Here is an 11,704-nt window from a genome sequence, read left to right on the forward strand (position 1 = left end):
TGTGCTCAGGTGAGCGCTGTGGCCCCTGGGCCTCTTGTTTAAAATAAATTTGTCTTTGTTCTGATATATGATATTCTGCATCTCATTTTCTAAGATAAAAAAAATCTAAATTGAGGTTTATTCTCTCAGTTCACAAATAATGATGTAACAGTTCTGAGTACTGTACATTACAATAAATACAACAAAAGTAAATAAAGTGAAAACTCTTTAACGAGTTAAAAGACAAAAAAGAAATGGCATACATTCTCTATTCCTACACTAGCCACAGTTTTATTTTTTTTTAGTATAAAGTAAGCTTGAGTAAATCAGGAAAATGTTCAATCATAATGTATTGTATTTTACTTGTTATGCCCCCATATTCTTAGATTTGGGAGTTTATATTTTTTGCCCTGTTTGTCCATCTGTCGGTCTATCTGTCTGTTTGTCCACAAAATCTTTAATGCAGCTCACATTTGGATGTGTGGGTCTATTGGTTTCATATTCACATATGTATTCCTTATGTAAAGACCTTTCTGCGGGTACAACCAAGTTTGGCCTTGACCTTTGGATTTTGACTTGCATTTGAAAAACTTTTATCTTTGCCATAAGCATCAATGTTTCATAAATGTCTTGTTTTCTGATATCATTCATAATATCATGATGTAGTTTTGTTACCATGCAACTACATGTGCATGACATTGTGTTTTTTATCTAATTTGTTGGAATGCCTTACATTTATCTGTGATGCATATTAAAATGACTAATGTTTTTATATGTGTGTATAAGTAAATAGACAGTGTGAGAAGTATGCATTTATCACAATTAATTTTTTTTTCAGACTGATTTTTGAAGTTCTGGCCTTTCTACCTAAACAGAATTGTATGAAGTAACATAACTGTTTCAATCACTCAGCACCCTACCATCAAAGTTGATATGGTCTTCAAAGACAAAAACAGTGGATGTGATCTTCAAAGACAAAATGAGCCCCCAAAAGAAGTCACTCTTGTTTAACTGGGATAATTTTTTCACATGTATCATTGCTTTACACATACATATTTTCAAGTAAAAGTAACTAACAGTTATTCAACATATTTTTTCTTTAATTTGAATACATGTAGAGGCAAATGATAAAATGATCACATCAAAGTTTCATTGTGTTGTTATATTTATGTATGATACTATCAATCATAAGTTTGATACTGGAAATCCAGGAAAAACACCCTAAATGTGTATTTATTTTGCAATGTTGTTCATAAGTATTATGCAAGTTCTTCATACATGTACCTTTGCTGCCATACAGAGATTATGTATTTTACTTTATTTTAAATGTCATAAAGACTCAACTTGAGATAAATTTCTGCTCTTTACTGCATCAAATGGAATGTTGAAAAAATACAAAGATACAGAAAAACACCTCACCTTCTTTTAGTTGTGGACAATGTTGACATGAGGAAATTTGTGCTGCCCCCTTTTATATTGAGTTAAATTGATTGTACAGTATTACTTTTAATTACAATAAGCCCTAACTATTTTTTTTAAATTACTTGAAACATTGAGGTTTTTTAGAACAATAATCAGGCACTAAGCAATTTTAAAAGTATATATGTAAAGGGGGAGTGCATAGCAAGTAAAAATTTAAAAAATACCCAAAACTTTGACAAGCATAAGTCGGATTGGAGACAGACATTGTACATGTATTTTCAACAGAAAAAATGAATGATTCTGGATTTTGGAGTGATTCTGTTACTGCAACGGAAAGTGCACGGAGGTGGTGATTGTATTTAAAACTGAGAAGTAAAAAATTCTGAATATCCTCACCTCACCCAATGTTATAAAGGTGCATGATAACATTGTCATTGAAAGAAACGATATATCATTTTATTCAGTCAGAGAAAGGTTTTCTACAAACGATGGAGACACTAAAAAATGTCCGCAAAGGCGGATCGTGCCCCCCCCCCCCCCGGTTTGCCGTTTGACATTTTCTACATAAAATTTATATGTCCATTATCCTAAAATCGAGGAAAAAAACATCTCTTATTTATGAGGACTTGTCAGCCCCTCAAAAGGACCATGCATTAGACCCCTTTGGGGCTTCAGTACAGCCCCCCCCCCCGTTACGAAATTCCTGAATCCGCTTCTGGTCCGTATGTTGTATATTTTATTTTCTGTCAACGCAATGTATGCTACATCGAAATGGCGTTTACTGCTCACTTGGACCGACTTTTTGAGAAGTTTTGATAAATCAAGATTTATATAAAATGACGACCGATATAAATGCAGGAACAGAATTTTAATCAAATACGTTTTAGAAGAATGGAGGAAGGGGGGGGGGGGTCCGAACTTAATCATTTACTGTTCACTGAAAGGACACCCCTTGTATGTTGAAGTATACATGTATTCATGCATTCAAATTGGCATCGTTATATTAACGAAATTTGTTTGTGTGAAAAGTTTGAACCAACAAAAATGGTATATGTTTGTAGTCATTTTTTAGCTGCTCTCACTCTGTCTCTCTAGCTCCCTCTCTCTCTTTATGGGGGGGGGGGGTGTATTGTAAAAAAAAAATCTGGCTGCCCGCTTATATTTTATAACGATATTGTGTTGCCCTGAAAATGCAAATTGAATTTTGATTTAATATTTGTTTACTTCCTCAATTATTTCGTTGATATTTCCCCCGAATTCTAAAATCGGGCGTATGAAAAACAATCTTCTTTATTCATGTTATTAGATTTGAAAAAAAAAATGGAGAAAAGAAAAGAAAGATAAAACGGTAAATTAAATATTCTTAAGCAGTTGACCAATTTCTATGTTCTACAATATAATCGGCGTCAATTAATGTGTAATTGTGAATTTTATCAATCGATTCAATAAATCAGTAAATAAACAGGCTGTCTTCATAAAGCTTGTTAATGATGGACCTTGTTTTTTAGCACATAGATAACTCAAGTATTTTTTTTTTAGTCAAATTAATCATCTCGCGTGCACATGGTGTATAAACCATGATAATTATCAAACATAATAAATTAATTATTTAAATAAAAAAATTAATGATATTAAAACAGGGCATCGCTAATGCGTGTATGTATTTTCATGTATCAACAGAATGTTTACTCGCATAATCAAATAGTGATATCTAGCATGCTCTAAATTTTACCGCGCCTTATTTAACTGTGACGTCACGCAGTCATCCACGGTTGAACGAGGTCATATCAAAAGGCCTGTGGCAGCGATGATATGGAGTTGTAGCGTAACGTAATACTGAGCTGTTTGGAGCTTGTCTATTTCCGGAAAATTTTTGTCAACAACTGTAGGTGATACAGGGTGTTTTATCGAAAAGCGGCAGAATCAATGAAGTGAGAAATTAATTGTAAGAAAAGGTTCATCACTTTCTAGTTTGTTGTATTAGATTTACACATTGTACTGAGCGATGAAAGAGGTTATATAATGTAATGTTAAATATCAATATGCTCAAATACGTTGTCATGTAGGCTAACTGACTCTTACAATTGGGGCCTACACTGGCTACAGTGAGGTCTTACAATTCTTGTTCATTGTCAATTAAGGCCGAAGCCTTTTACAGTTTATATTTATACATAACATAATATATTGGATACATACTTCTTCCCTAATTTTAAATTTATATAGGTATATATTTATAAGCATTATGCCAGGCAAAAGGAATAAAGCCCAACAGTCCAAAACAGGTCAGGTGAAAAGACCACGTCGTGCACAGAACGGAACTGGAGAGTCCACTACCAATGATGCTGTGGCTGTCGATACAAGCACTCAACCCCTTGATGTTCCTCCTGAAACCTTGGCTGCATTAACCCAAACAATAACAAAGGCAGTCACGGAGAAGGTGTTAGCAGAGATAAAACCATTACTGCAACATCAGGGGAGTATCTCTGTTCATAATATGGGGGGAGAAAGGGGAAATAATGCTTCCACTACATCAAGCAATAGCTAAACAGCAGGTCCTTCTGGGTCAGTTTGTCAAATAACAAATAAGTCAGTGGATGCAAGTATCTCAGGATTGGTATCAGGCGCTGTAATCGAACACAGTTCACAGATTGTAGGTACTGAACTTCCACCTGCAGCAAATGTCGGTAAGAAATCAGGTTTTGTAAGCTCATCAGTACCGATAGAGGCAACTGTTTCTGACAAAATAAAATCTAAAATTTGGTCAAAACAATATGTTGATATGGCTCTGTTGTTAAAAAAGGAAAAGGGGAAAAGTAAGTATTCTATCAAGGTAGAGGAACAGGATCAGACAGGTAAGGTGGTAATCCACAATATGCGATCCACAGATGACGACGTAGTTAGGGATGGTTCGTTATCCCTGCATGACTGGGTAACTGCGTGGAATAGGTATGTGACAATATATTGCATTAAAGATACACTTGCACAGCCAAAGCTTGCAAAACACATGGAATCAGTAAGGCAAATTGCAGAGGAAAAGGGGGACTGGAGAAAATATGATAAGGAGTTCAGGGAACTCATAGAACAAGGTGAGGTAGAATGGGGTGATGTCCATATGGAGATATATGTTAATGCTCGCCTCAAACAATCAGAAAAGAAGTCAAGCAAAATAACACCAGACCGTTCGTCATTTGGTACGTATGAGGAAGTCCCTCAGGGGTCATGCTTTGCCTATCACAAAGCTGGAAGGTATTGTAGGCTTGGTTCATCATGCAAATTCCAGCACAGTTGTTATAACTGTGGTGGCATCCATCCAATCTACATATGTAAAAAACCAATTCAACGGCCATTTCGTTTCTTGGACAAATCCAGAACCCAAAAACCATTTCAAGGAAATGGCACATCAACCAACACAGGTAATGCTACATTCTCAAAGCCAACCTATCCCACAAAAGGGTCCAACTCCAGTAAATCCCAGTAGATTAGAGTACTGGTTGGTGGGGTATGACAAGGTAGAAACAGAATTTTTAGTTAATGGTTTTTGATATGGGTTCCACATTGGTTACACAGGGGAAAGCAGAAATACTCTTTCAAAAAATTTAAAATCGGCACTGGACTTACCAGAAGTTATTAGCAAAAAGTTAGAAAAGAAGATAAATTTGGGTAGAATTATGGGTCCTTTCAAAGAGAAACCACTGCCAATTTTAAATTGTTCCCCTTTAGGTCTAGTTAGTAAGAAAACAGAGGGTGAGTACCGTATGATCCATCATTTGTCATATCCGGAAGGTGAGTCTGTCAATGATGGCATACCCGAGGAAGTGTCATTTGTTCAATACTCTTCTGTAGAGGATGCTATTCAAAACATAAAGCAGTGTGGGAAAGGATCATATTGTTGCAAAACAGATATTTCTAATGCATTTCGAATTATCAACTCACATGCATCACAGTTTGAATACTTTGGTTTCACTTGCCGAGGTCATTGGTATTTTGACACGTGTCTTCAGATGGGTAGAGCGTTCTTAAGGCGACTTATCAACACTACTATTGGCATTACAAAAGCATATTATCGCATTAGACTAAACAAAGAAGTAAAAGCAGATTTATGTACTTGGTTAGCCTTCTTGGAAAAATTTAATGGTAGGTCGGTTTTCTTACCAGATAGGTGGGTTGATTCCAATGAATTAAAACTGTATACAGAGGCTTCAGGATCTATAGGATACGGGGCAGTGTTAGGTGGGCACTGGTTCTATGGGACTTGGAATGATAATTGGAAAAAATGTAATATTACTCTCTTGGAATTTTACCTAATAGTGTTAGCTCTTAAAGTTTGGAGTCATATTTTTAAAAACAAATGCATTTACTTTTACACAGACAATTATGCCCTTGTGCATATCATTAACAAGCAATCGTCTAAGGATAAAAGTATAATGTATTTGGTTAGAGAGTTAGTGCTAATTTGTTTGCAGTCTAACATTTTGTTTAAAGCTAGGCATCTAGGTACCAAGGAAAATATTCTATGTGATTGCTTGTCTCGTTTGAAGGTGCAGCAGTTCCATCAACTTGCTCCTTGGATGGACAAAGAACCATCGGTGATTCCCAATCTGCCAACATTACCTCCTTAGAACCAGTCTTGAGGAACCTGTTGACTTCAACATTGGCACCAGCTTCCACTCAGGCATATAAACGGGCATGGTCTATTTATAGAAATTTTGCAAACAAATTTGATATGAGTAATCATCTTCCGTTGTCTCAGGAAAAGTTTGGCTTTGTTGATCTCTTATTTATTTGCTGAAGGTTATGCAGCCTCCTCTATCGTGTCATTTATTTCATCAATAGCATATATACATAAAATTAATAATTTGCCTGACAATACATCATGCTTTCTCATTCAGAAACTATTAAGTTCCTGTCGCAAATCAAGACCTTCAATGGATATTCGTTTACCAATAACCATAGTAGTTCTGCAAAAAATTTGTGATTCTTTAGAACATACAATATCGAACTTATACAAAAGGGCATTATTTCAAACAATGTTTTTATTGGCTTTTCACGGCTTCCTCAGAATAGGAGAGATAACATCAGTTGGCACTGCTAATAAGGTTTTACAAGTTTCACAGATTTCTTTTCAAAAAAGTAAAGTTTTGATTCACTTTCAAAATTATAAACATTCTGATGGTAAAGTTTTTACTCTTACAATTTATTCTTGCAACTCTTTAAAATATTGTCCAATGGGGGCATTAGAACACTACATTAAGATGAGAGGGAGGACCGATGGGCCCCTTTTTTGCTACCCCCAAAACACTGCAGTCACAAGGCAAGAATTTTCAAACATATTAAAGCAAAGCCTCATGTTTTGTAATTTGGATGTCAATAGATTCAAAGGACATTCCTTTCGAATCGGAATGGCCTCTTACTGTGCATCACGAGGGATGAGCGATAGTCAGATTAGATTCCTGGGTAGATGGAAATCGGATGCATTTAAATATTACATAAGACATGTGACACCATGTTGATATATGCTTGAGTGGAAGTGGATCCTCGGAGCAGATTTGTTTTGTTATTTGTGTAGGATCTCGACTTTGAAAGGATTTTCAAGAGTATTAACGTATGGGGGCATATGTTTATCCCTCATCCAGAACAATAGTGCCGTAGTCATTTGTTAATACTTAGGCTGGTGTGACAAGTTCGCGTGCATATAAACATTTAAAATGGTGCAGAAGCTTACAGTGTGAAATATTTTCCAATATGGGGGCATATGTCTATCCCTCATCTAAAACATTGCTCGAGACAGTCCTTAAATGAATACCACATACATGTGAACTTAGTAAAAAACAGCGAATAAGATGATGATTTGTGACTATAAGGGCATATGTTTATCCCTTATCGGACATTCTACATAGTGATTCGTTAATACTTGGGACCCACAGACATAATACACTAGGAATAGTAAACTCATTTGGTTGTGATGGGGGCATATGTTTATCCCTCATAAGACACTTGCGAATTCAAATTGTTGTTTTATTGCATTACGGGACATATGTTTATTCCCATGTTTGTAAATTTTACTCACTTTTGGTATGATTTATGTTTGAGGTGTGTTGCCATTTATTTTTCCTTTATGGGTCTGAACTTTCCCTAATTCGGTCAAGTCAGTGGCGTTTTCAGACCCATTTTCATGATTTTTCTGTTAAATCTAAGTGGTAATTACTGTAAATTTGGATTATCTCCCTTTACAAAATTGGTTTTATTTCTCATCTTCATATCTTGTGTCTGCTAAAAATTATATGTCATTATTAATAATACTTTTGAGAATTTCAAACAAATTATTAAACGTCACAAAGGTGGCAACACACGACAAACTGTTTTACAGACTTTTTACTCATTGAAGGAGGATAAGATAAGGTGTTCTAGCTTTGAAAGGATTATGGAAAGAAATTAACCAGTTGATGGGTAACCGGGGTATCAAAATACTTATTGCATTAAAATAAATAAATTTAAGTTTACTTAAAAATTTTTATTGTAATCAATAAGTGTCCTCCTTGAATGTGAAAGTCTGAAATACTGTATAGCTGTGCTTTGTAATGTTAATTTTGTTCCATGTCTTGCCGTGGTAGGAGAGGCAGAGATTGACCAATCAAAATCTGACCAATTAAAATCTAACAAATGAAATTCTGACCATGCGGTGCGTTACTCTGCCTTTTCTCCCATCTACATTCTTGGAGGACGGACGTTGTTTCAAAGTTTGTTATTTACCTCCTGCCGCCCCGCCTCCGCCATTTCTTTGTTTTTTAAATTTATGTTTTAGCGTTTTCAGACCCATTTTCATGATTTTTCTGTTAAATCTAAGTGGTAATTACTGTAAATTTGGATTATCTCCCTTTACAAAATTGGTTTTATTTCTCATCTTCATATCTTGTGTCTGCTAAAAATTATATGTCATTATTAATAATACTTTTGAGAATTTCAAACAAATTATTAAACGTCACAAAGGTGGCAACACACGACAAACTGTTTTACAGACTTTTTACTCATTGAAGGAGGATAAGATAAGGTGTTCTAGCTTTGAAAGGATTATGGAAAGAAATTAACCAGTTGATGGGTAACCGGGGTATCAAAATACTTATTGCATTAAAATAAAGACAACTTTGAAATTTCTTCCATATATGATATATGACGAGGTGGCCGAGTGGTTAAGGCGATGGACTGCTAATCCATTGGGGTCTCCCCGCGTGGGTTCGAATCCCATCCTCGTCGGTAATTATTTTTAGAACAAAAAATAAAAACTGCATAGTTAGGTTTAAGGACAAATGATACGTTTTCTAATAATATATAATTTTTTCCAAGAATTTGTCATTGATAATACGTTTACTCACAAAAAATTGAGGTACATTACCAGGCATTTGTGTTAATACGTTTACTCACAAAAAATTGAGGTACATTACCAGGCATTTGTGCTAGTTAGCAGAGGGCAGTTTTTCTTATATAATCCTAGGATAAAAATTAGTTTTCGAAAATCAACATTTTTAGTGTTTCAACTTGTTAAAAACGATAAGAAACTGGTAAAAAAATAAGAATGCAATTAAAATTTTGAATATTTTACATACATTACGAAAATATACAAAACAGACATTTGAGGAAGGTATCGTCTGACTTTAATGTTTTCTGAAAATAGACGAGCAGGTGGATACAATATGATAAGCTCAAAAGTAAAATCTATTAAAATCTTTCACAGATTAAATGTATTTCGATTTTTCTTTTGAATATTTATTGAAATCACTTCACAATCAGTATGCATGTTTGTATTTTTTTTGTATAAAGGATAAAACACTTGCGGTGATACTGAGAAGCATTTTATTTTCCCTGAAAAAATATTCTTATTTTGAAATATTAAATGCTACTTTAAAGAGCATTTATCATTGTTTGGAGCAACTTATACTTAAGTTGAATTTACAGGGATGGCAATAACCTCGTGTAAAATTAGACTTTATTAAAAAAAATCCTTAATTTACTTGAATATAAACGTCTTTAAAACAAATTAAGAATCTAATTTATTTTTCAATTTATTTTGCTTGTTGTTTTTTTTTTTTTTTGGTACTAATTTTTGATTATGCTGTACTTTTCAGGAGCCACGAACTGAAAATTAACTGACGAATGATTACACCCGCTATACACTCCTTATCATGATCGGGAAATAACGGAAAAATCCGTCGACAATTCAGTGTGTAAATAATCGTCTAACAATTAATTTGAAAAACGTCAGTCAGCATTTTGGCTTAATGGTAGATTGAACATGAAATATAAAGAGATAATGAATAGTATTCGAGCTCAAAAGTCCAGTAAACATTACAAAATAAGAGCGGAGCAAACACGGACCTCCAAAAGATCAGAGGTTAGATCAGGTGCCATGAAGGAGTGAGCATCCCTTGCCGTTCGTCTCAGCTGCGTGTGCCTCTTGTCATATTCGGAAAAAGGAAAATCTGTGAATAACTCAGTGGGTATTGGCCTGTCAATCAGTACGAAAATTATCAGTCAGCATTTCACTTAATGATGAATTGTATTTGCTGACAAGGTCATTGTATGATCGACCATGGAACTTAGGAAATGATGACTTAAAACAAGACTGCTGATGTTCTTGCTTCATCAACTTGTTTGACAATAACTTAACTCGATTTAGAAATTGTTCTTGCTCTTCCGTATCGAATCAACTGAGAGATGTAAACTCCATATGCAGGTGACAAAGTTATATTGCTGCCTAAGTATAGGAAATTGACGATCGAGAAGTTAAAATCATAGCGTTTATTATAGAGCTTTGCTGTTAGATAACCATTAACATCTTTTTCAATAAAATTTCAAAATATGAAATAGATGTGTCATACCCTTTGGTATCTTTTATTTCAAGCTCACTGGGATATATTGTGTCGACATAAGAATGAAAATACGTCGTCGAAATACTAGTATCTAAAAGTCAAGTTGAAGGCCACAGGAAGTGTTTTCTTTTTCCATGTAAAAGATTGTGAACAAATTCTGTTTCATATGACTAAAAAAAATAGGTCTGCTAATAACGGTGCGCAAAAGGTTACCATGGGAATTCCAATAGATTGTTGGAAGACCGGGTCTCCAAAAACCACTTAGATATTGTCAATCAGAAACTCAAGCATCTTTTCAATATCAACTTCAGAGTACGTATGTGTACAATCAGATATCTTTTGAACAAAGTAATTTTGCAAATGACCAATTACAAGGTAAGTGAATTAACGAGTTTCATTTTATTGAGAAAAAAACAGCTGTCGATGATGTCAGAAAGCTTTTATGGAAGTTCTTCTAATAGTTCGAGAACTTTTTGATCACCCCTCGTATTGTATATACATAGAGCTTGCACTTGCGTTTCGAATCAATTTTTATTGAGAGAAAAACATGTTTACCTTGTATTTTTTCTACCAAATTGTCCAATTTTTATTTTTGCAATAAAAGACATTATCGACGAGGATGGGTTTCGAACCCACGCGGGGAGACCCCAATGGATTAGCAGTCCATCGCCTTAACCACTCGGCCACCTCGTCTTATACATACACTTATAAGAAGGTTATCTTTCTTTGCTCTTGGCATGGTTTAATACAAACATTACACATCTACGAAGAATATAGTTCCTTTTAAATGGATTTGCATATTCACTTAAAAATTTATCCAACTAGTTATATTTATGTCTATAAATCTATTTTATTAACCTTAAGGTTACTTTTAGTTTTATTATACTCCCCGCTTGAAAAGCGGAAGGGTGTATAGTAATCGGTATGTCCGTCCGTCTGTCTAGCTGTATGTCCTTCCGTCCGCCCGTCTGTCTGTTACGCTTTGGGGTACCCTTCTCTTATCCGCAACTCCTCTCATTCCACTGAATGAAATTTGATGACACTTTCTAAGAATCTTTATTACATATTGCCATTGTGACCTACTATTTTACATTTTGATTTGACACATATTTTGGGTTTTACACAACAAAACATGGACACTCCCATTATATTTATATAGGAGGCGGGGGTATCATTTAGTGAGATCATTGCTCACAGTACCTCTAGTTTTACATCAGAAAAAATAACAATTAAAAGTATTAAGCAATTTTTGAAACGGTGGAAGATTTAGAAATGGATTATTTTGTCATGTTACAAAAAAAAAAAATCTTTAAAAAATTCGATAAAATCATTACCTTGTTATCTAAAACTAGAGGTACTGTGAGCAATGAGCTCACTAAATGATACCCCCGCCTCCCATATGAATATAATGGCAGTGTCCATGTTCTGCTATGGAAAAC

General features: G+C 34.7%; 2 non-coding genes across 2 annotated transcripts; one reads left to right on the plus strand and one right to left on the minus strand.

Annotated features, from left to right (window-relative positions):
• The first annotated feature begins 8,570 nt into the window (after positions 1 to 8,570).
• Positions 8,571 to 8,652, plus strand: Trnas-gcu (transfer RNA serine (anticodon GCU)). Its single transcript has one exon. It is a non-coding gene; the product is annotated as a tRNA-Ser (tRNA).
• A 2,224-nt stretch (positions 8,653 to 10,876) lies between these two features.
• Trnas-gcu (transfer RNA serine (anticodon GCU)) lies at positions 10,877 to 10,958 on the minus strand. Its single transcript has one exon. It is a non-coding gene; the product is annotated as a tRNA-Ser (tRNA).
• Between the last annotated feature and the right edge of the window lie 746 nt (positions 10,959 to 11,704).

Source organism: Saccostrea cucullata, unplaced genomic scaffold, assembly GCF_032062105.1.
Source record: "Saccostrea cucullata isolate Sc308-1 unplaced genomic scaffold, CSIRO_AGI_Scuc_v1 ctg489, whole genome shotgun sequence".
Classification (NCBI taxonomy): Eukaryota; Metazoa; Mollusca; class Bivalvia; order Ostreida; family Ostreidae; genus Saccostrea; species Saccostrea cuccullata.